We start from the raw sequence: 24719 nt of genomic DNA, 5'->3' as shown, positions 1-24719 counted from the left end.
TTGCCACAAAGTCAATCATGAAGAAGATGAATATACTTTACCAGCCACTCATCCAGTTCAGGTCATCTTAACAAATAGAGTAGGTGGAGGAGGGGGATGTGGCCTATAGCTCATGACTGGAGGTGAAGGGTGGTCCACAGGGTACAGCCTGCAAGGAAATCCTGGGAAAGGACCAGGACTCTTGCATACAAAATAGCCTGCAGAAAAGAAATGAAAGGTAAGTTCATAGGACAGAACCGAGCACCAACACCAGCAAAAAGCGGAAACCCAAAGCAGCAGTGCTCATATCCTACTAGCTTCCCCACCACCAGGTTCCAAGAGGGCAGCATCAGTGCCAAAATCTCTACCCATACTTTGGGTTCCACTTACAGCTTTGGGGTGGGAAGAGGATGTGATTGGGGTAAACTAATGTCCCCACGTGTCTGGAAACATAGAAACAGCAAGCGTCCTTTTCCTAGAAGATTTATAGGCTGAATACTAAATTAACAAAGTAGCATATTCCAGATAGGAAGTCAACTATGTCCAGGATCACACTCCACCCTTCATCCCCTCCACCACAGAGGCTGTTTATTGTGTATGTGAAGAACTACAGAATGAGAAGGAATGACAAAGCCAGTGTCCACACATGGAATCATAGCCCTCGTGGCTCAAAGTTCTGCCTCTAAGCCCCTGCCTGTGTCCAAACTACTGTCCCGACAATGGGATCTCCTCCTCTCTGGAAGTGCTATCCATGGGCACAGTGAGGGCCTGTAGAGGACCTGGGAAAGCATGCTCTTAGAGAAACAGGTAGCCTATACATGTTAGTTGGGTTCAGCTAATTTATTTGAATTCAGAGGTACTTCTCAGCTTAAGTGCAGTACACTTTGCAGGGTAATTGTGTCCTCTGGAAAAATGAGCTGAAATTCTAAAAGACAAAATTAACACAAATGCACTTTGATGTCTGGTGTAAGTTTCCATGTTTTAGCTGTACCTGTGACACAGGACACGAGAGAATGTGCTCATGTGAACACAAGTGAAGGACACCGTGGGGACTTGACACACAGGTAATTTTGGATTTTTTCTCTTCACAACTTAAGTTTCAGTGCATGTTTTCTATGGCAAATATGCCACCTCTTATAGTTCAGATATTTGTGCCCAGGGCACACCTGAAGGGACTCTGGACAGCATGTTTACCAAAATGCTGATGGGTATGAAATTTACTTTGTCTAAGACCATTGTAAATGACACATACAAAAATATAAGTTGGAGTAAAGGCAGTTCGCATTTTCAAATTTTAAGGATACCCACAGATTTTTCTGAGCATGTTAAAACCCTCAATAGAAGGAAACAGGAGAGGAAGAAACAGCAAGAGCAATGATTCCACATTGAGGAGATCCACAAAGAATGAGGCAAGGTAGGAGACTTCCAAGTGGAGTGTGGTGTCATCCTCCTTGATTTATTCCAGGAACACATTGGAAAAGCCCTATGGTTCTCACCCTTAAGCACGCTTAGCTTCTAAAGTTACCACAAAGAGATGCCAGCTGGAAAATAGGGAATCCCATAGACTCGGTGATAAAGGTTTTGCATTTGGGAAAAAAAAAAAAAAACAGCAGAGAGGCCATACTTCACACAAACCAGAGACAATGGCAGGAGAGTGTCCTGTACAGAAAGATGTGGCTGTCCGTAAAGACTTAGAACTGAAAATGGCCACAGTATTTACTTTGTGCTTCTTGGTAGTTTTGGCAGAGCCAGTGTCGATGTCACTCTTGGTTGTGACACCTACTTCTGGACCTGCAAAAAGCTCTAGAAGAGATGGAGGTTTATTCTGACTTGAGTAGACTGTTTGGAGGTCAAAAAAAACCCCAAAAAACCCTCCCCTCATACTTCCATCAACTTAAACTCTTTGTCCCAGTGAGATCCCAAATTACATGCACAGGGTGTCCCACATGCCTCCGGTGATACCCAAAAAGAACTTGAAGAACCATCCCTTATAACTTGATGAAGACTCCTAAAAGCCCTGATTCAGATGTATTCATCACTCATAGAACAACTATGGATGGCTGTGAGCACAACTAGATGGATGTATGTTACATTGTGCCTCATGCCTCACAGATCCCAGCAAGTGGACTGTGTACAGGGCATTTCTGCTGAAGCGCTATGTCTGCTTTTCTGCATACGGCCCCATTCCTTTTCCACAAGAGATGCCTGTACCAACCCATGGTGGGGGAAATGACAAAGATGAGATCCTGAGCAACTTGAGGAATATGGTAATGGCAGCAGACACATTCCCGTTGCATCACAATGGTCTGTGGTACCGCCTCTGCACCTTGGCCCAAGACCTAACAGCAACAAAATAAGGTGAGTGTGTTTTAGAGTCAAATCCTAGTGCTTAGATCATCTTACCAAGTGTTGCAGGTGGAGGGGTTCCGGGTGGCCTCAGGGCCACTAAGGTTCAGGAGGTGGACGTGCCTAATAGTCCATGGGGGTGGGGCATGTCTAGGGTAGGGCATGCAGAATCATCCAGTTAACGGAGGAGGTCCCCAGGATCCAGACCTCCCTGCAGAACAGAAGTGACAGCTACATCCATATGCCAGACAAGAGAACAAATACCAAAAGCAGCTGTAACCCAGAGAAGAAGGTGTCAGCACCTGCCACCTCTCTACCACCAGGATCCAAGAGAGTAGCATCAGTACCTGAAAAGTCTGTCCCTGCCACTGGATACCACCTACAGCTTGGGGTAGTAGATGCAAGAGGTTGACCTACTGCCACCACACATCATTGCCCATGTCTGCGGAAGTAAAATGGCAAGGGTCCTGTCCTAGAGGGTTAACAGAAGTAATTACAGATTAATGAAGTAGCATTCTCCCGACAGGCAGCCATCGATGTCCAGGTTCACCCTGCATCCCTCCTCTACGGAGACTCCAGATGCTCTGCTTTTGCTATATTAAGAACACAAAAAAAATGATTGGGAATAAACGACTCATATTCTGCTCATGGAATCACAGCCACTCCTGGCAAAACGTTCTGCAGCCGGACCCTCACTGTGCCTCCTCTGGTCCTCTCCCTGAGAAAGGAGTCTTCCCTCTTGAAGTGTTGTCAAAGGCCTCGGAGACCTCTGGGGAGTGGAGGATGCCTGGAATCTTGCAGGGGATGAGAGTCTTCTGTGAAGAACGAGTTACTTGTGGTGAATGTCTACAAAGTTCAGATGTGTTCATCTTAATTCATAGGGAATTCTGACTTTAAGCATACTAAAGGACACAGAGTAGTTATGTGCAACAGAAAAAAAGAGGGAGAAATTCACATAACAGATTTCATGCAAGTGTTTTGGTATAAAACTGGTATGTGTCATGAGATTATATCAGCTCTAACAGTGACTGGGGACACAACCAGAAACTGCTTATAGAAACACAACAGAACGACACAGTGTTCAAATTGTTTTTTACCTAAGGTATAGCTGGAGGATTCCAGACAAGTCATTTACCAACAAAGACAGAAAGGTGTTGACATTGGCTTTCTCTATGACCACTCTAAATGGCACAGGGCACATAATAAAAAGTTGGAGTCATGATGTCGTTTCTAACAGGTTCATCTCCTAGCGAGAATCAAGAAAGGAAGACACAGCAGCCACACTGTTCCCACAGAGGTGAGGTCTGGAAGGGATCACCCAGGCCGGGAGACCTCTGTTTGGAGTGTGCAGTCATCCTCCTCTCATTATTTCCTGAAACTCATGGAAAAACCTTAAGGTACTCAGTCTCTAAGCGCTTTTGGCTTCTAAACTTACCACAGAAAGCTGACAGACTAAAAATTGAGAAGCCTGTGGGCTCCTGGGTTATGAGTGTGCATTTGGAAAAGAAAGAATGAACAGACATATCACACAACACGCAAAATGAGACAAGGCCGGGGGAGCATGCTGTACATAAAGATGAGGGTTTCCCAAAAGAGTTACAACTGAGAATGGCCCTGGCATTTACCTTGTCCTTGTATGCATTCTTGGTACAGTCAGAGCCGCTGTAACCCACAAAGGTTTCAGCAGTTTCTCGATCTACTAAAGACCCTAGAAGGGACAGAGGTTTATTCTGCTTTTAGAGGACTGTGCGGAATGAAAACAATCCCTCAACTCATTCCTCAAATATCTTAAACTTTTCCCTATGGTCAGGTCCCCAAGGATAAGGGGGAGAACCATCCTCTCACCTTGATAAAGACCTCATGGTGCCCTAGTTCATGTTGTTTCATAATTAATCACATAATTGTGGACAGGCCAGGCAAACTAGCAATTTAGAATTCACCAGTAAAACAGTTTTCTCAGTATACATCATGGGAAATCACGATTCCATTACAGATCAAGAATTAATCTGAGGATGCTTGGATTCAGCATCCAACTCTTAATTTTGGCTCAGGTCACGATCTCACAGCTTGTGAATTCAAGCCCAGCATTGGGTTCCTCACTGACAGTGTGGCGCCTGCTTGGCATTCTGTCTATGCGTCTCTCAAAATAAATAAAATTAACAAAAAAGAATAACATTGAGAATACTGGTTTGGTGTATATCCTCAATGAGTCCTCAAGAAGGGTGCATTTCTTCAGGCTTCAGGCAAATTGTTCAATCTCCCAGCTTATCTACAAGCTACCTTCCACATGAGAGCAGTTAGTATATAAGGAAAGACTAATTTGACACTATCAAGAAAAGGAAAACTGTCAGAAGTTAGCAGTGAACCTGCAGAGTTGCACTGATACCATCAGAGGACTAAGCTAAGCTTTATGGAACTTGAAATGAGGGATGTAGGGCTACAGTTCCCAAAACAAACAAAAAGAAAGACTGTTAAAACTAGTGAATAAATGACCTTCTCCTCAAATAAACTAAAGTCTTCGTATTGTGTCCGGGTGGGAAGAAGGTTTCCAGGCTCTTCAGACACCGGGATGTTAGAGGAGGTGGGAGGGTCACCGTCAGAGGAGGGGCATGAACTCCACCAGTCACAGGGACAAGTGCCTCACTGTCTGCGGCAGCAGAGGAGAACACCCTTCTGTCACCCCTTCAGACCACCTGCCGTCCTTACTGCTTGTGATTCTTTCCAGACCACACGATGATCACACACAGGAACAGGCTGCACAGCAGAAATTAGACTGCGGCACATCACAACGTGCTCCTTACCTCTCCGTGGAGGGTTCTTGCAGTGATTGGTTTCTGCCTCGTGTATCCCTCAGGCAGTCTCTTTGCTTCCATCCCGTCCAGTCTTGGATACAGAAAAATAATGGACTTCTATAAGAGTTGCAACACCGCGTCGTCTACTAGACAACAAACAGTGCAGGCGTCATCCCTGGAAACACCCATAAAAACGCAAGTCAAATGACCACACCTGTATTTCAAGTAAGCGACCTCCCTGCCCTGCTCCACCATCTCCCTGTCCCAGATCTGAGTCTTGATCTGGGGGAGAAAAAACACATACACCTTCAGTCGGAAGGTGGTGCCACACTGTGCACCAAAGAAAGAGGAGGAAACAAGAAAACACTTACCTAGTTGTCCTGAGCATTCTTCTCATGAACTGCAAGCTGAAAAAGCCAACAATGAAAAGCCCGTGGTCAGGGATTCCAAGGGCCACTACACTCACCCGCGTGAGGTGCTAAGGGTTCAGTATGTCAGGCAGAACTCAGGTTACCTGGTATCTAAAGGGGAGCTCTGCCTGCTGCAGCTGTTCCCGTGTTTGTTCAATTTGTTGCCTGTGAGTTACAATTGCTCTTGTCAGATAAGGCCCGATATTGGGTATGATTTTAAATAAGCTGCCCACGTTCCCAACAACCTCATATTTGTCCCAGGATACAATTTATTCTTACACATGAAACACTTTGCACATGATTATCAATGACCAGTAGGATCAAAGCTATTGTTACATCTTTTCCTTACTCATTATTCCATGCCTGTAGGGTTCAGAGTTCATAGAATTCCTTCCCATTTTCAATCTTTCTCTAACTCATCATGTGACAAGTGTCTTTTATCATAAAGATCTATTCTTCTATAACTTATATCTTCATCATGTTTCCCAGGGTTGCAAAGATGAGGGCCATGAAATGGCACTACCACGTTGATGGATATGATTCATTGTATGACACACTGCTTTCCTACATATGATGACAATTGACACCACCTCCGAGGAATGTTAGCATGGACAAAGTTTCCACACAGTCTGGCCACTACTTGAGATCTGCTAATGTTTAGAAACTTAATTGTTTTATTCTTTCTAAACTTACCTTTTTTATCTGTTAATACTCTATGCATATGTTGACTTTAAACACTGCACAAAGATTAAAAACCAAAAAATGAACAGCGGTTTCATGAGCTGCTGGTAATTACTAGCTGAACTCACTTGTACTTGTTTATTTCTTCTGTAGCTATTTTCTTTTTTTTCCTAATGTTTATTTTTGAGACAGAGAGAGAGTGAGCACATGCATAAGCGGGGGAGGGACAGAGAGAGATGTAACAGAATCTGAAACAGGCTCCAGGCTCTGATCTGTCAGCACAGAGCCTGACACGGGGCTCGAACTCCTGGACTGTGAAATTATGACCTGAGCTGAAGTTGGATGCTTAAACGACTGAGCCACCCAGGCGCCCCTTAAGTAGCTATTTTCAAATTTTACCTGCAGCTGCCAGCTGATTCTTCTTTGCCACCAGTTCACAGTGTCATTTTCAGCTTCCTATGATGGGAAAGATACATACACAGTCAGGAACAAGGTCCAGAGGTTCTCCCTTTTTACCTCCCAGCACTCTTGAAGTCCTATGCAAATATCCCTTCCCCCACTTCTCCCATAAATGCACAGACTGACAACCCAATCAGAGAAATGAAGTGAACACCCCATTTAAGTTCAAGAAAATTCAACTTCTGTCTGCTGCCACGTCTCTACTATTGGAACTGTCTTTCTAGTTTTCGTTTCCTCTCCTTTATCATAAAGTCATCAAATAACATTGTACTTTGTGCCTTCCCAGAGTTGGTCTTTTGTTTGAGATGGTGAAGACTCATTTCATCAGTGAGTGAAAAACCATATCTGACCAACTGTACCCATTAGGATGAAGCAGGGGATCATCACTAGTCTTACACCTCCATGGGGAGCCCTGATTCTCAGTCCAAAAGTTGTACCATGACACAGGCAATCACCTGAAAGACGACCTTCCAGAATATGGTTTCACTAACATTGCAGCTCACTCCCAGACATCGCTAGAGTTCAGGACTGCAACCCCTGCCTCCACCTTCAAAAGGCCAATCTTAGAACAACATCATCTCCTGACGTACAACATGACATGAACTGTCACACAGTCTGGGATTACTTCCAAGAAAGAGATTTCAGGTGGAAAACTCTCAACTTCATGGAGCCAAATCTACTTTAACAAGACTCATTCCATTGATAATGAAGGCAGCAAAAGGCAATGCTTGGCAAGGCTGGGTTGCTGTGTTACCCTCAGACTATTTTCTTTGTGGTGTTGATTGAGATGGTTTCAACTTGACACTTGATGTACTCAAGAATCACATGCAAAATTGAAAATCTCTTAGAAAATGACACAAAAGCACTAGACAGAGAAAGGCACATGCATTTCCTTCTGGCCTCTCAGGCAGTCCTTCGGCAAATGCTCACTGGAGTGGTTGTAATGTAGTGGCTCTGTTGTAAGGGGTTGAAGATAGAGAGGTGGTCAGGGTGCTGCACCCACTCACAGAAAGTGCTTACGAGTTAACAAAAACAAGATGCCAGTGAGACAGAGCAAGCCCTAACCCCAGCCCCAGCTGTGGGAAGGACAAATATAAGGTGAGTCTCCAGAGAAGAGAAGACTTCATTTTCCAACACGAGTGAGGGACTCTAAAGTCCCGCATCTCCTCCTGAGAACAAAAGGAAATACTGTACAAAGGAGGAAACATGTTACTGAATGCACCAAGTGTCTGACAACCCCACAAAGACACACAAGACCAAGATGGAGAAGAAGGAAGCCCAGGACAAAGCCAGCCTGGCAGTTGGACCCAAACTCCCTAGGACTCATCATTGAGGTGGGGGGCATACATTTGAATGGCAAAGAAGCTGAACAACTTTATGGGCACAGACTTAGAAGTAAACAAGTGTAGTTCAGGGGCGGCCAGCAAAGATGAGCCCTAGTGAAGCTGCGGGCTTTGGCCAAGACTCAGAAGAGTTACACTTAAAAAATCAGGGGACAGGAAACAACTTGACTTTCTTAGGGATTGGGCCTGCAGTGAGCAATCTCACTGGCAGTATGGATGCAGGGATTCAGTACTGCTGGTACCCCTACCCACTTTCCAGAAAGCAACTTCCATAGTTTCTGCAGCAAGATAATTCATTTTTTTTCCCCACACATTTTTGACCCATGTCTGGTCCTGAAGAAAAATGACCTAATTGCTGGGTGACAAAACAGTGTGATGCGATTGAAACCTGTAGGACAGTGTAGGTGGATCCAGAGTGGATCCAGGTATTAAAGTTATTAATGATGGTACCTTCCCTCTTCCACCCCCAAAACATGACACAATGTGTGGCAAGCACTTAGGACAGAAAGGAAAATGCAGGTTACATTACAGAAAGCAAGGTAGGAAGGGAAGGTCCAATACTACTGAATGCATTGGGCAAAAATACTCTGGACCCAGTTCCAAAAGAAATACAATTATCTCTACTGGCTGCCATGTTCTCCCATACAATCCGGTCCTTGTGACAGTTCTCACATGAACATCTTACTTTTCTAAATTTTTTTTAACGTTTATTCATTTTTTGATAGAGACAGAGTGCGAGTTGGGTAGGGCCAGAGGAAGATATAGAATCCAAAGCAAGCTCCAGGCTCTGAACTGTCAACACAGAGCCCGACATGGGGCTTGAACTCATGGACCGTGAGATCATGACCTGAGCCGAATTTGGACGTTCAACCGACTGAGCCACCCAAGCGCCCCCATGTTACTTTTTTGTAGGCACTTTTCTTTGTTCATAGAATTCTTCCAGGTTATGTGCTTTCTCCTTCAGCTGTTTGACTTTTGCTTCCTTTGTGGCTTTCACAGACCTCAATGCATCACACTTGTCTTCCAGGGCATTTTTATTTTCTGGAAAAAAAAAAAAGTGTTTTCTTGATAAACGTGCACATGACCTGAGTCTTGATTTTGGTGAGACAGAAAAAAGGCAAGAACCACGAAGGCATGAAAGTATTCTTTCCCTTACCAATGCAAAGTCATTGCCATCATACGGGGATTTCTCCCCAACAGAAAATATAACTTCTAGTTGACAGTTATTGGACCTGAAGGCTCTTAGCTCTACATCCTTGAATTCAACATTTGCATCTTGTGGTTAAGACAGATATGAGGAAAGACTTTCACGGAAAACTGATCACACAACAATTTGTACCTCACACAGCAAGATCGTGCATTGCAATCAACAAACACCTTGAGGCATGAATATAACTAGAAGACAAAGATGATGGAAAATAGTTCATGTCTAACAACTCATGGCTTTCTTAGTGGTATACATATGTATGTATGTATGTATGCATGTTTCTCCCCCATTCACGTTGAAAATTTACTATTCAGCATTCAGAGAGAAAGAGACTATTGAGCACCTGGGTGGCTCAGTCAGTTGAGCATCAGATTCTTGATTTTGGGTCAGGTCATGATTGTAGGATCATGTGACCCAGACCTGTGTTGGGCTCCACACTGAGTGTGAATCCTGCTTAAGATTCTCTCTCTTTCCCTCTGCCCCTCTCCCCCACTTGCATGCCCCCTCACTAAAATTTAAAAAAAATCATAAAGCATAATTTAAACATATTTTTTAAAGGGAAAGGATTATACACTTTGGCTATCACCCTTTCTCTCTCAACTATATTTGGGTATTTTCTACATATCTTGGAGGGCAAAGTTGAACGATGTGATAATTACCTAGTTGTGAAAATAAAAGATAACTCCTAGTCCTTGAAATAGCAAATCTCATCTTGGCGGTCCTAGTAAAATTCCAGCTCATTGGTCAGAAAGAGTTTTGGCTCCCAGAGGCCCATTGTCTACTGTGGTAAATGGCAGGCAAATATGCTGTGCTCACTTCACCCAATGAACAAAAACCCTCCAAAGCCAAATTACGGTAAAACTCAGCAGCCAACTCTTAACCACTTCCTGATTCTTCACATTTCTTTCTCTCTGAGTTTTCAAGGTAGCAAGTGCACTTTGAACGGTGTCATTTAAAATTTCATTAAAGTGGGTGCCTGGGAGGCTCATTCAGTTAAGCATCTGACTTCAGCTCAGGTCGTCATCTCATGGTTTGTGAGTTTGAGCCCTGTGTCGGACTCTGTGCTGACAGCTCAGAGCCTGAGGCCCGCTTCGGATTCTTTGTCTCCCTCTCTCTCTGCCCCTCCCCCGCTCATGCTTTGTCTCTCTCTCTCTAAAATAAGTAAACATAAATAATTTTATGTTTACTTGTACTCAACAAGTACAAAAAGATAGAGATCACACCGTGCACAGTTTCAGACCCCAATGCTATGAAACTCGAAATCAACCACCAGAAAAAATTTGGAAAGATAACAAATACTTGTAGAATAAAGAACATCCTACTGAACAATGAATAGTGGAATGCAAGCTGCTGCAGCCACTCTGGAAAACAGTATGGAGGCTCCTCAAAAACCTAAAAAGAGAACTATCCTACGACACAGCAATTGCAATACTAGGCATTTATCTAAGGGACACAGGTGTGCTGTTTTGAAGGGACACATGCACCCCCATGATTATAGCACCACTATCAACAATAGCCAAAGTATGCAAAAAGCCCAAATGTCCATCGATGGATGAATGGATACAGACGTACATACACACACACACACGGTATGTATATGTGTGTGTGTGCGTGTGTGTGTGTATACACATACATACATACACACACCCTGGAATATTACTTAGCCATCAAAAAGAATAAAATCTTGCCATTTGAAACTACATGGATGGAGAGCCTCCTGGGACCTAACACTAACCGTAAACATAACCCTAACCATAACCCTCACCCTACACTTAACCCTATCTAGCACATGAAAAGTAAACCGGATCCACAGCCGCACATGTGCCCTCATTTCAGACCTCCATGGAATCAATAACATTGGTGTCGCTTCAGCCTTAGCAACTTCCCTGTACCGAACACTTACCCTAGCTAAGTGTCTATCCCCATGGAAACCCAATTCCAAAGTCTGACAACAGCACGCACACGGGTTCGAGAATCGGTGCAACAATACCCGGAATTGAACATGGAACATCACCACCATTTCTTTTGCAAGGTGTGATTGCAGCTGCACGACAGGATTCCTGAGGCCTATTCCAAGGGTGGCCCAAACATCTCTCTGGTCTTGGATCTTATGAACTGATACTGACCGGCACGCTCCCTTATGTACTCCACTCAGCCCTTCGGGGAGACAACTGCACTGTTGTGGGTTCAGTGCCTGGAGCCTCCTGGGACCTAAAACTAACCCTACCATAACCCTAAACATAACCTCAACTTACACCTAACCCTATCTCTAATTGAACCCTATACTTGACCCCCACCTGCTCTAGGGCCCTCAACACAGCCCTCGAGGGAGATCATTAGACTGGAGTCGCTTCAGCCCTGTCGACTTCCTTGGACTGAACCCTAACCCTAGCTAAGGCTTTCTCCCCATGGGGACGCAATTCTAAAATCTGACAACAGCACCCACAAGGATTCGAGAATCGGTGCAAAAATACTCAGCATGGAACATGGAACATAACCATGTCATTTCAAAAGCACGACTGCAGTTGCACAAGAGGATTCCTGAGGCCTACCCGAAGGGTGGCCCATACATATGCCTGGCCTTGGAACCCAAAGACTAATCCTGACAGGCACCCTCCCTTGTGTCCTACACTCAGCCCTTCGGGGATACAATTGTTCTGCTGTGCGTTCAGTGCCTGGAGCTTGCTGGGTTAGGACCTAACCCTAACCCTAATCATAACCCTAATCGTAAACTTCAACCTACACCTAACCCTATCTCTAACCCAAACACTACACTTGACCTGCACACTCGCATGGACACTCAATTCAGCCCTCCAGCGAGATCACGAGACTGGAGTCTCTTCGGCCATGGCCACACCGCTGGAACGAACTCTAACCCTAGCTCTGGCTCTGTATGCATTGGGACCCAATTCCAATGTCTGACAACAGCTCTCACACTGGTTCAAGAATTGGTCCAGAAATAGTTGGCATGGAACTTGGAACATCACCATGTCACTTCCAAAGCACGACTGCAGCTGCACGGGAGGAATCCTGAGGCCTACCCAAAGGGTGGCCCATACATTTGTTTGGTCTAGGAACCCAAATACGAAGACTGACGGGCACCCTCCCTTGTGTACTACACTCAGCTCTTCAGGTTGACACCTGCTCTGTTTGGGGTCAGTGTCTGGAGTCTCGTGGGACCTAAACTTAAACCTAACAGTACCCCTAACCATAAATATCACCCTACACCGAACCCTATCTATCTCATTAAGTCTACACCAGACCCACAGCTGCGCATGTGCCCTGACTTCAGAGCTCCATGGAATTCACAACACTGGAGTTGCTTTGGCCCTGGTGACATTCCTGGACCAAACCCTAAACCTATATAAGTGTCTCTCCCATGGGGAAACAAGTCCAAAATCTGACAATAGCACACACAAGGTTCGAAAACAGGTGTAGAAATACTTGGCACGGAATATATATCATCACCATGTTATTTCCAAACCATAACCCTAACTGCACCCCTAACAATTACCCTCACCCTACACCTACCCCTATATCTAACCCTACCCTACATTGAACCACACCCTCGCATGTGCCCTCAATTCAGCCCTCGAGGGAGATCACGAAAATGGAGTTGCTTCAGGACTGGCAACTTCCCTGGACCAAACCCTAATGCTAGCTAAGGCTCGGGACCCAATTCCAAAGTCTGACAACAGTACACAAATGGGCTCGAGAATCAGTGCAGAAATACTTGGCATGGAACGTGGAACATCACCATGTCATTTCCAAAGCGCGACTGCAGCTGCACGAGAAGCTTCCTGAGTCCTACACGAAGGGTGACACATACATTTCTCTGGCTTTGGAAGACAAAGGCTAATCCTGACCGGCACCCTCCCTTGTGTACTCCACTCAGCCCCTCGGGTTAACACCAGCTCTGCTATGGGATCAGTGTCTGGTGTCTTCTGGGACCTAAAACTAACCCTAATCCTAACATAATCCTTACCCTACACCTAACCCTATCAACCTCAATAAGCTACACCAGACCCATAGCCACGCACGTACCCTCACTTCAGCCCCCCATGGAATTCACAAAACTGCTATGGCTTCTGCCATGGTGACGCCCCTGGACTGAAACCTAACCCTAACTGAGGCTCTGTCCCCATGGGGACCCAATTCCAAAGTCTGACAAGAGCACGCACATAGGTTCGAGTATCAGTGCAGAAATACTTGACATGGAACGTGGAACATCACTATGTCATTTTCAAGGCGGAACTGCAGCTGAACGAGAGGATTCCTGAGGCCTATATGAAGCTTGCCCAATATTTGTTTGGCATTGGAAACCAAAGACTAATCCTGACTGACACCTTCCTTTGTGTACTCCACTCAGCCCATCGTGGAGACAACTGCTCTGCGGTGGGGTCAGTGCCTAGAGACTCCTGGGACCTAACCCTAGCCCTAAAGTAACCCTAACCATAACCTTCACCCTACACCTAACCCTAACATTAACCCAAATCCTACACTTGACCCGAACTGTCACATGGGCCCTCAATTCAGTCCTCGAGGAAGATCACGAAACTGGAGTCGATTCACTCCTGCTGACTTCCCTGGACCTAACACAAACCCTAGGTAAGGCTCTCTCCCCGTCAGAACCCAATTCCAAGTCTGACAACAGTATGCACACGGTTTCGAGAATCTGTACACAAATACTCGACATGGAATGTGGAACATCACTATCTCATTTCAAGCGCGACTGCAGCTGCACGAGACGAATCCTGAGGCCTACCTGAAGGGTGACTCTTACATTTGTCTGGACTTGGAACCCAAAGACTAGTCCTGACTGACACCCTCCCTTGGGGACACCACTCACCCCTTCGTGGAGACAACACCACTGTTGTGGGTTCAGTGCCTAGAGCCTCCTGAGACATAACCCTAACCCTAATCGTAACCCTAAACACAACCTTCACCCTACACCTAACCCTATCTAGCACACTAACTCTAAACCAGATTCACAGCCGCGTATGTGCCCTCACTTCAGCCCTCCATGGAATTCAAAACACTGGTGTCGCTTCGGACTTGGCGACTTCCCTATACTGAACCCTGACCCTAGCTAAGTGTCTATCCCCATGGGGACTCATTTACAAAGTCTGACATCAGCACATACATGGGATCGAGAATTGGTGCATAAATACTAGGCATGAAACGTGGAACATCACCATGTCATATGCAAAGCACGACAGCAGCTGCACGAGAAGAATCCTGAGGCCTAACCGAAGGGTGGGCCATATGTTTGTCTGGCTTTGGAACCCAAAGATTAATGCTAACGAAAACCCTCCCTTCTGTACTGCACTCAGGCCTTCAGGAAGACAACTGCTTTGCTGTAGAGTCACTGCCTTCACTCACCTGGGACCTAACCCTAACGGTGAACCGAAACATAACCCTCACCCTAAACCTAACTGTATCTAGCACACTAACTCTGCAGCAGACTCACAGCCACACATCAGCCCTCCATTGAATTCACAACAGTGGTGTTGTTTCAGCCTGGCGACAACCCTGGATGGAACCATACCCTAGCTAAGGCTCTTACCCATGGGCACCCAAAACCAAAGTCTGACAACACCACAAGCCTGGGGTCCAGAAGCAGTGCAGGATCATTCCGGATAGAACCTGGAACCTCAGCATGTTGTTTCTCAGGCCCAGCTGCAGCTTTCCGAAAGGATTGCTGAGGCCTACACGACCAATGGTCCATACAGTTGTCTGGAATTGGAACGGAAATACTAAAAATGACCAGCATCCTCCCATGTGCCCTCAACCCAGCCCTTCGGGGAGACAACTGCACTGCTGTGGACTGAGTGCCAGGAGCTTCCTGGGACCTAACACTATTCCTAACCAGAACCCTCAACCGAAACCTAATGCTACACTTGACCCGCACCGTCACATGGGCCCTCACTTCAGCCCTCGAGGGAGATCACGTGACTTGAGTCGCTTTGCATCTGGGGACATCCCTGGACCGAACCCTAACCCTAGCTAGGGCTCTCTCCCCATGGGGACCCACCAACGTCTCGCAACAGCATGTGCTTGGGGGCCAGAAGCGATGTAGGGTCCTTCGGCATAGAAACTGGAACATCACCAAGTCATTTCCAAGGCCTGAGTACAGGTGCACAAGAGAATTCCTGAGTCCTAACTGATGAGTGGTCCATAGAATTGTATGGTCTGGGACCCAAAGACTAATCCTGAGCGGCACCCTCCCTTGTGCCCTCAACTCAGCCTTTCAGGGAGACAACTGCTCTGCTGTGGGTTCAGTGTAGGGAGAATCCTGGGACCTAACCCTAACCCTAACCAGAACCCTCAACAGAAACCTAACGGTATCTCGAACCCAAACCCATGACTCACACCGTTGCATGGACCCTCAATTCAGCCATTGAGGGAGATCACGAGACTGGAGTCGCTTCGGCCCTGGTGTTGTCTCTGGACCGAACCTTAACACTAGTTAAGGCTCTCTCCCCATAAGGACCCAATACCAAAGTGACAACACCACGCGCCTATGGTCCAGAAGCGGTGCAGGATCACTCAGCATAGAATCTGGAACATCACCATGTCATTTCCAAGGCCCGGTGGCAGCTGTCCAAGAGTATTCCTGAGGCCTACCCGAACACTGGCCCACAGTGTTGTCTGGCCTTGGAATCCAAAGACTCATCCTGAGGGCACCCTCCCTTGTGCACTCAATTCAGCCCTTCGGGGAGTCAATTGCACTGCTGTGGCTTCAGCGCCTAGAGCCTGTTGGGACCTAATGCTAACCAGAACTCTCAAGCAAAACCTAACCCTAACTCGAAAACTAACCCTACATTGAGCACACCGTCACATGGGCTCTCACTTCAGCCCTCGATGGAGATCACAAGACTGTAGTGGCTTTGGCCCTGGCGACGTCCCTAGACCGAAACCTATCACAAGCTAAGATTCTTTCCCAGTGGGGACCTCATACCAAACTCTGACAACACCAAGCGCCTGGGGTGCAGAAATGGTGCAGGATCACTCAACATATACTCTGGATCATCACCATGTCGTTTCCAAAACCCGGCTGCAGCTATCTGAGAGGAATCCTGATGCCTACCCAACAAGTGGCCCATAGAGATATCTGGAATAGGAACCCAAAGACTAATCCTGACCAGCACCCTCCCTTGAGCCCTCAACTCAGCCCATTGGGTAGACAACCACACTGCTGTAGGTTCAGTGCCTGGAGCCTCTTGGGACCTAACCATAACCCTAACCCCAACCAGAACCGCCAACCAAAACCTAACCTAGTCTCGAACCCTAACCGTACACTTGACCCGTACCATCACCTAGGCCCTCACTTCAGCCCTCGAGGAAGATCACGAGACGGGAGTTGCTTCAGCTCTGGTGACGTCCCTGGACCAAACCCTAACCCTAGCTAAGGCTCTCTTCCCATGGGGACTGAATACCAAAATCTGAAAACACCACACGCCTGGGGTCCAGAAGCGGTGCAGGATCACTCCACATAGAACCTGTAACATCACCATGTCATTTCCAAGGCTGGGATTCAGGTGCTCGAAAGTATTCCTGAGGCCTAACCGACCAGTGGCCCATAGAATTGTCTGGCCTTGGAACCCAAAGACAAATCCTGACCGGCACCCTCCCTTGTGCCCTCAACTCAGCCCTTCAGGGAGACAAGTGCACTGCTATGTGTTTAGCGCCTTGAACCTCCTGGGAACAAACCCCGAACCCTACTTCTAACCCTAATCAGAAACCTCAACTGAAACCAAACCTAACTCGAACCCAAACCCTACAATTGCTCCGCATCGTCATATTGGCCCTCACTTCAGACCTCGAGGGAGATGACAAGACTGGTTTCACTTGGAGCTGGAAACGTCACTGGACCGAACCCTAACCCTAGATAAGGCTCTCTCGCTATTAGACCCAATAACAATGTATGACAACACCACATGCCTGGGGAACACAAGCGGTGCAGCATCACTCCTCATAGGACACATAATACACTATGTCCTTTTGAAGGACCGGTTGGAGCTCCAGAGAGATTTCCAGAGGCCTACCTGACTGGTGGCCCATACAGTTGTCTAGCCTTGGAACTCAAAGACTAATCCTAATCGGCACCCTCCATTGTTCCTTCAAATTAGACTTTCAGGGAAACAACTGCACTGCTCTGGTTTCAGCGACTAGATCTCCTGGAACTTAACCCTAAGCCTATGCCTAAACCTAACAGAACCCTCAACCGAATCCTAACACTATCTCAACCCTAACCGTACAGTTGAGAAGCAACGTCGCATGGGTCCGCAATTCAGCCCTAGAGGGAGATCACGAAACTAGAGTCGCTTACGCCCTGGCGACGTCCGTGTAACAAACCATAACCCTAGTTAAGGCTCTCTACCCATGCAGACCCAATAACAAAGTATGACAAAACCACGCCCTAGGTACAGGAGTGGTGCAGGATCACTTGGCTTAGAACCTGGAACATCACCATGTTGTTTCCAAAAGCTGGCTGCAGCTGCCCAAGAATATTCCTGAGGACTGCTAGAACATTCTCCCATACAGTTGTCTGGATTGGAACCAAAAGACTAATCCTGACAGGAAACTGACCTTGGAACCTCTACTCAGCCCTTTGGGGAGACAACTGCAATGCTGTGGGATCAGTCCCTGCAATGTGCTAGGACCTAATCCTAACTACTATTCCTAACCCTAACCCAAACACAAACCCTAACCTGAATCATAGCCCTAAATCCTATCCCTAACACAAACCATGGCACTGACCTACCCTAACCCGAACCGCAACAATGATACTAACCCTAAACCCTACACCGAAACGCTGAACCCTAAACCCCAAATCCTAATCCAAATCCTAACTGTAACCATAAACTTAAACCCTAGACCTGAACACTAAACTCTAACCCTAATCCGTAAACCATAAATCCTAAACACTAACCCTAAACCAAACACTGACCCTGACCATAACCCTAAAACCTAACCACTAACACGTAACCACGAAAACCTAAAACCTACCCCAAAACCTAAAACCTAAACTCTAAACAATAAAACCTAAATCCTAACCCCTATCCCCTGACCCTGACACTACCCTGACCGTGACCCTAACCCTGAAGCTAATGCTGATACTAACACCTAAGCCCTACCCTAACACTAACCATCACCCCAACCCTAGCCCCTAAACCCTAAACCTAACCTTCACCCTAATCCTAACATTTAAATCTAACCATCTAATCCTAATCCTAACCCTAACCCCGAACCGCTAACCCTAACCCCTAACCCTAACCCCATGGAAAGTCCTTCATCACCAGTCATGGGCTATGAACTACCCCCCCCCCATCCTCTGCCTCCTCTATTTGGGTAGATAAACTGAAGTGGTTAGGGATTTCTAAAGCATATTCATCTACTTCGTGAAACACTTTGTGGGAAAAATGTAGAGATGGTTGTTAGGGCTTGGCAATTCAACTGCAAAACTGCCTGAGGACTTTGTAACATATCTCAAGTTTCTCAGGACATATGTTCAATGGACTGTATCATTTCCCCATAATGAGGTCAGCTTTAGGTTTCTCCTGTCAAAAAGAAAGAGGATTTTTACACAAAGACAGATGTATCGGGCGTACTGGTGCATATTTTACAGACACAATGTTTTGAGTTCTGTGAAGAATGAGATGCACCACTAAGTGTAGGTGCCTTAGGTGTCCTGTGTGAAATGGGGCACATGCATTATATGACACAGACCTTGTGGTCACCATAATGGAAGCACCAGTGAAGGAGTGGGAGAAACTTGAATCACACAGGAATAGAAATTTGAGAAATTAGAGGACAGTAAGCAGAGTTTGAGGAAGTGCAGAGGGGAGGGTACTGGGTTCAGTAAGATGCAGTTGCAGGCCATTCCTGACCACAGCCTGAGCAGGGAGCATGAGTTCCACACGGAGCTACTATGTGGGATCACTCTCAGTGCACAATGCAAGGTTCCTCTCCAAAATGTCATATTTGTCAAAGTGCACCCAGGTGATCATCTAAAAAGGTTGTTGTCTCCCTGCGTTGTCTGAAGGTTCTGGATATTTATGGGTGAAAAAATGCCCTGGATATATAGGAAATTTAACTTGGTCTTAAGGAAATGCTTGTCTGCCTAAGTTCATATCCTTCAGTGAGACTAAAAGTGAAGACAGGATCTAGATCAGCTGAGTGCCTGCATTGGCCTTTAGCCTGGGTAAACCTACAATTCAGGGATGCCAAGATGCCACCCCTGCTGGACCCCTGACATAACCTGACTACGGCTTTGCATCTATCTCCTTAAACTTCTTTCACAATATCCCGAGCGTTTCCCTGTGTTCCTGTTATCTCAGCCAGAACACCAATTATCAGTGGGACCTACACAGAGCCTGAGATGGGTTATCTGTGAAAGAGGGCTAATATTTGTTTCTAAGGACATAATGAAAAGAAGACATTGAATACAGAATGCATCTGCAAAATGTCTGGGAAATGTCCACTCACCCTTCTCACAGTTTCAATTAAGATATCTCCACACAAATGATCATCAAAAAAAGATGGTCACAGAAGTTCATTAAACTAAGACGGTTAATGCCTCAGCCCAGGGATTGGGGATCGCCACTTTAAAGAAGACAACGGCACACTTATTCTATTAAGATTCAGGCCTTACCAGACAAAGAAAGAAAAAGATAATTACGAGAATGTGTATATCAGAGTTCTACATCTGAGATCTGGAGACAATCATATTCCATTACATATAGACTTGCAGATGCATCCACACACTAAAGTGTTCATCTGAGGCCACAGATTAAGTACCGAAGAGGGAATGCATATAGGAAAACATAAGACCATAGGGAAATAACCCAAAATCTCGTAAATCTCACTGTCTTATATGACAACTATTTTGAAATTTGAAGAGGACTGTGTGAGGTGACAGAGTATGGTGATTATATATCTTAAAAATGTGTCAGATCTGCCCGCATGCTTTCTCTGCTCACCCTGCGCTCTCCACTTTGTTTTTCTTAGTATCCCTTAATAGTACTTTTACTGTTCTGTCTCTGTTTCAGTGTTTGCTTCTAGGAGGACCTACTCTCACCCCCCATCGAATGCACAGAGTGCGGTTCCTATACACACAGGTAACAAACTAGCAGAAATTGCAGTGATGGAGGATAGTAGCAAGATCGCCCTTTTTGCAGAGGAGCCCGAGATAGTTTTCTGGGGTGATGGTAACTTCCTATATCTAGATGCATGGGGTGCTTGTGCTCATTTATTTTAGAAATATTCACTGACTCCTGGTGCTTGGGGTCAGATAGACAGGTACCTGACCCTAGCATATGGCTGATTTCTAATGGTGGGTAAGGATCAGGGACCAGCAGTGACTGTGGGAGATGAGTGAGGGGGCCACACATGGCGTCAGATCCTCACCCAGGATGCCATGTCTCCACGACAGCAACCTTGTGCAGGAGGGCTCTGAGGATCACATATTTCTTGATCAGTCCTGTGAAATGCATAATCCTACTCCAGATTTCTCACTGAGGGATGGACAGGGCAGAGGCCAGCAGCTGGAGGACACCCTGATCATGGCTGGAGTGGAACAGTGGGCCTGAGAGAATGAGTCAGAGAAAGGGAAAGGCAGAAGATAGTGGCAAGGATTTTGAGATATAAAGGGAAGAGGAGAGAAGGCAACGTTTTCTACTGACTTCACCCACATTTCCGTGTGAACAAAAGGAGATTCTTGTCTCGCAGGGAAGGGAAGAGGGCTGGCAAAAAGACAGGGTGACATTCTCAGCTCAAGTGCTCAGGATATCTGCCTTGCTCTTGAATACATATCACAGGAAGCCTGTGCCTTCTGTCATAAGTGGAACTGCAGCTCATACCATTTGGTGAAAATTAAAGCGATGATGAAGACCTCATCATTAAAGTATTGCAACGAGAGCATGTGAACATACAGAGAGATACAATAGAAGCAAAAGTCCAAGGTAAACCGACTTCAAAACTTATGGGAATATAGACTATTGGAAAAGGAGATACCCCAATGCCAGCTTTCAGACACCTGGGCAATATGTGAAAACGTGGAAAAAAAAGTAGTCCTTACTTCAAAAGCAACATTAGCATTAGACACAAAGGGATCATGATGGAAGGTTTAGGGAGAAACCATATGATTTCATGGTGCTGTACCCATAGTCCTGTACCCTCAATCTCATCAAAGTATACCCTTTAACTTGAGGTTTGTTATATGTAATCATATCTCATTAAAGAGAGTTTCAAAACATAAAATAATAGAAGCAAATGTGGGAAAGTTCCTTTCCAATCCTGAAGTGCATGTGTGATATGAGTCTGTCTTCCCATGTCTCAAAAATCCAAAATAATAAGACATTTAAAAAATTAATAATAGCAAAGTAAGAGGACCCTGAGCTCACCCTGTCCCATATTTTCAATGCATAACATCCACATTCAAGTCCATGAACCAAAGAGCGATCCAAAGACTGGCAGAACAAACTCCACACCGAAGTAGAGAGAAGCTGCATCAGAAAGGTTAGGAATGTCAGAAAGGTGGAGGCTGTCTGCCTGCAGAAGGGGCAGAAAAAGTGAGCCCTCACACCAGGGAGGTCATACAGGGAAGACTAATCTCCATAACATTGGGCATTAAAACTTAGAGGGGCTGAATGCCTTTGTGTTCAGATACAGGAGGTTTGGAGGTCAGCTGACCCAGCACTGGGAGATCCAGGAGGATGAGTGATAGCGATATCCCTGCATGTGTAGAGAGGCAATGTAAACATGGCATTTTACACAATGCCGAGGAAACAGGAGACAGATATATTCATGCTGATTCTGGAGTGTGTTGGAGGACTTCTCCAACAATGAGGGAGCTCACAGGCACCACTCTTCTCCCCCAGCCTCCCAGAATAAGCATAGAAGCACCCACAAGAGGGTGAGGCTGCACAGACACTTGCTAACTAACCCATTAGCAGTGCACCAGTCCCAAGGGTTCACTAGGGGACTCACCAAACCAAGCCTGCTGGTCTCAGGGCAAACATTTTTCAAACCACAAGGGCACCCTGTCTGACAAGCTGCATGCATAGCTGCCACAACATGCTGTGCACATCTGCACCTCACCCAGCTGTACATATCCAGGCACCCTCATCTGTCTCACTAAGCCACATGTCCCCAGGCACAGACATGCTCTGTGCATATCCTCAAGCTCCTAGCTTCCACCGCTGGGCCACAGCCCCCAGCCACCAAAGGACAGCGGGAAATCTGGCATAGGACTTGTAGCCCTGTGAAATTTTGCTAACACTCCTGCCCTGTGCCCAAGTTATCCAGCGGACATACCACCCCACAGCTGGCCTGCCTGGGTCCCACTAACACCACTGAGACAAAGCACAGCCCAAAACAGCACGCAGTCAGTGCAGACACCTGCACTAACAGGAAAAGTAACCCAGACACAGCAGCAGGCTGTGAACAGTACCTATACGATAGCCTCCTGAAGGTCCAGGTCCTATAAACGGAGATGTGCACTGCTGAGTTCTCCAGGACCTCTTCTTCATGACGTTATTAGTTTCAAGAGCAGAAGGTACAGCTGACTTTCTTAACACAGACAAATAGAGACAGAGAGACAGACAAAATGGACACACAGAGATGTTTATCCACAATGAAAGACCTAGTCAAAGTCACAGCCAGAGATCTAAGCCAAAGAGATGTAGGTAACATACCTGATACAGATTTGAAAGCAATGATCATAAGGGTACTCATTAGAGTTGTGAAATGAGTAGAAGAGTGAGACTGACTAAGATAAGAAATAGTACAGTAGACATTGAGGACACGATAAAGGAGAGACATGCTTGCTGTAACTAACAAAGGGATGGAAGAAGGAGAGGAGCAAACCAGTGTCCTCGAAGACTGAGTAATGGAAATTAATCACATTGAACCAAAGAGAGAGAACAGAATTCTGCAACGTGAGATGAGACTAAGGGAGCTCAGTGACTACAGCAAAGATAACAATATTGATATTGTAGGAGTCTCAGAAGAAAGAGAAAAGGCGGCAGAAAATTTATTTGTGGAAACAATAGCTGAAAAATGCCCTAATTGGGGGAGGAAACAAACATCCCCATGCGGGAGGCTAGAGAATTCACATCGAAATGAACAAAATCAGGCCAACATCCAGACATATTGTAAGCAAACTTGCAAATTACAGTGACAATAAAGAAAAACTCTTAAATGCAGCAACACAAAGAGACCTTCACTTAGAAGGGAAGACCCATAAGGCTAGCTACCAGATTTCTGAACAGATACTTGGCAAGCGAGAAGCAAGTGACATCACATATTCAGAGTGCTGAATGGAAAAATCAGCAGCCAAGAATACTCTATCCAGCAAGTCTATCATTCAGAATGGAAGGAGACACAGACTTTCCCAAACAAAAACTAAAGGTGTTTGTACCACTAAATCAGTCCTGCAAGAAATATGAAGAGGGACTCTTTGAGTGGAAAGGAGAGACCAAAACTGACACTATAGAGGTAAAAGACACAAATCAAGTAAAACATGAATATTTTTGTACAAAATAGTTAAGGAACTCAGAGATATGGATTTGAAATATAATAACATCTACCAAAAACCTAGGGAGAAGAACATAATGGGTTCCAAAGTAAATGACCATCAGCTTCGTACAAACTGCTAAACGCAGAAGAGGTTATGTAAATAACCCAGCAGTAACCATATATCAAAAACAAGTCACAAATATGCTAAGAATAAAGATAAATAAATTAAAATACTTCACTAAAGAAAATAAGCAAAACATGAAAGACAGACAAGAAAGGATCGGAGAAAATCATTAGAAACCACAAGAAAACAGGTAATATAATGGCAATACATACATACATACATAGCAATCATTTCTTTGAAGGTAAATGGAATGAATGCTCCAATCTAGAGACATAGGGTGTAAGAACGGATGAAAAAAAAAATTAGAGTAGCAATACTTGTATCAGAAAAAATACACTTAAAACAAAGTACATAACAAGAGACAGAGGAGGACGTTATATAACAGTAAAGGGTACAGTCCAAAAGGAGATATAACAACTGTAAATATATCCCACAATTAAGTGGGATTTATTCCCAAGCTGAAAGGGTGGTTCAGTATTTGCAAATCAATGTGATACAATATATCAACAGGAGAAAGGATAAGAACCATATGATCGGGGCACCTGGGTGGCTCAATCCTTTAGCAGTCTGACATCAGCTCAGGTCATGACCCCATGATTCGTGAGTTCAAGTCCCACATCAGACTCTGTGCTGAAAGCTCAGAGCCAAGAGCCTCCATCGAACTCTGTGTCTCCCACTCTCTTTCTGCCCCTTCCCTGCTCACACTCTGTCTCTCTCAAAATTAATAAACGTTAAAAGAAAAGAACCATACGGTCATTTCAATACATGAAGAAAAAGCATTTGACATACTACAACATCCATTCATGATTATAACCCCCTAAAGTAGGTTTACAGGGAACATACATCAATGCAATA

The 24719-nt window shown here is 45.5% G+C and overlaps 2 long non-coding RNA genes across 10 annotated transcripts in view; one reads left to right on the top strand and one right to left on the bottom strand.

The window, feature by feature from the left end:
• LOC107180464 overlaps nt 1-6172 on the top strand; it is a 65381-nt gene extending 59209 nt beyond the window's left edge. For 5 of the 8 annotated variants that reach the window (XR_006208235.1, XR_006208232.1, XR_006208230.1 and 2 more), the window contains 5 exons: nt 951-1043; nt 2092-2337; nt 2852-3722; nt 5051-5342; nt 6017-6172. This is a non-coding gene — a long non-coding RNA (uncharacterized LOC107180464). The remainder of the gene's footprint in view (nt 1-950; nt 1044-2091; nt 2338-2851; nt 3723-5050; nt 5343-6016) is intronic. The other 3 variants (XR_006208233.1, XR_006208231.1, XR_006208234.1) reach the window with 2 other exon arrangements.
• LOC122231094 overlaps nt 1-24719 on the bottom strand; it is a 40043-nt gene that overhangs the window by 2665 nt on the left and 12659 nt on the right. Inside the window, exons 2-8 of one of the 2 annotated variants that reach the window (XR_006208237.1) lie at nt 8913-9051; nt 6608-6664; nt 5632-5692; nt 5489-5524; nt 5127-5399; nt 2823-2918; nt 42-197 (exon numbers count right to left, since the gene is read on the bottom strand). This is a non-coding gene — a long non-coding RNA (uncharacterized LOC122231094). The remainder of the gene's footprint in view (nt 1-41; nt 198-2822; nt 2919-5126; nt 5400-5488; nt 5525-5631; nt 5693-6607; nt 6665-8912; nt 9052-24719) is intronic. The other variant, XR_006208238.1, reaches the window with a different exon arrangement.

This window comes from Panthera tigris, chromosome D1 (assembly GCF_018350195.1).
Source record: "Panthera tigris isolate Pti1 chromosome D1, P.tigris_Pti1_mat1.1, whole genome shotgun sequence".
In the NCBI taxonomy this organism is placed as follows: domain Eukaryota; kingdom Metazoa; phylum Chordata; class Mammalia; order Carnivora; family Felidae; genus Panthera; species Panthera tigris.
The sequence above is the reverse complement of the archived record's forward strand: the minus strand, read 5'-3'. Positions and strand labels throughout refer to the sequence as shown.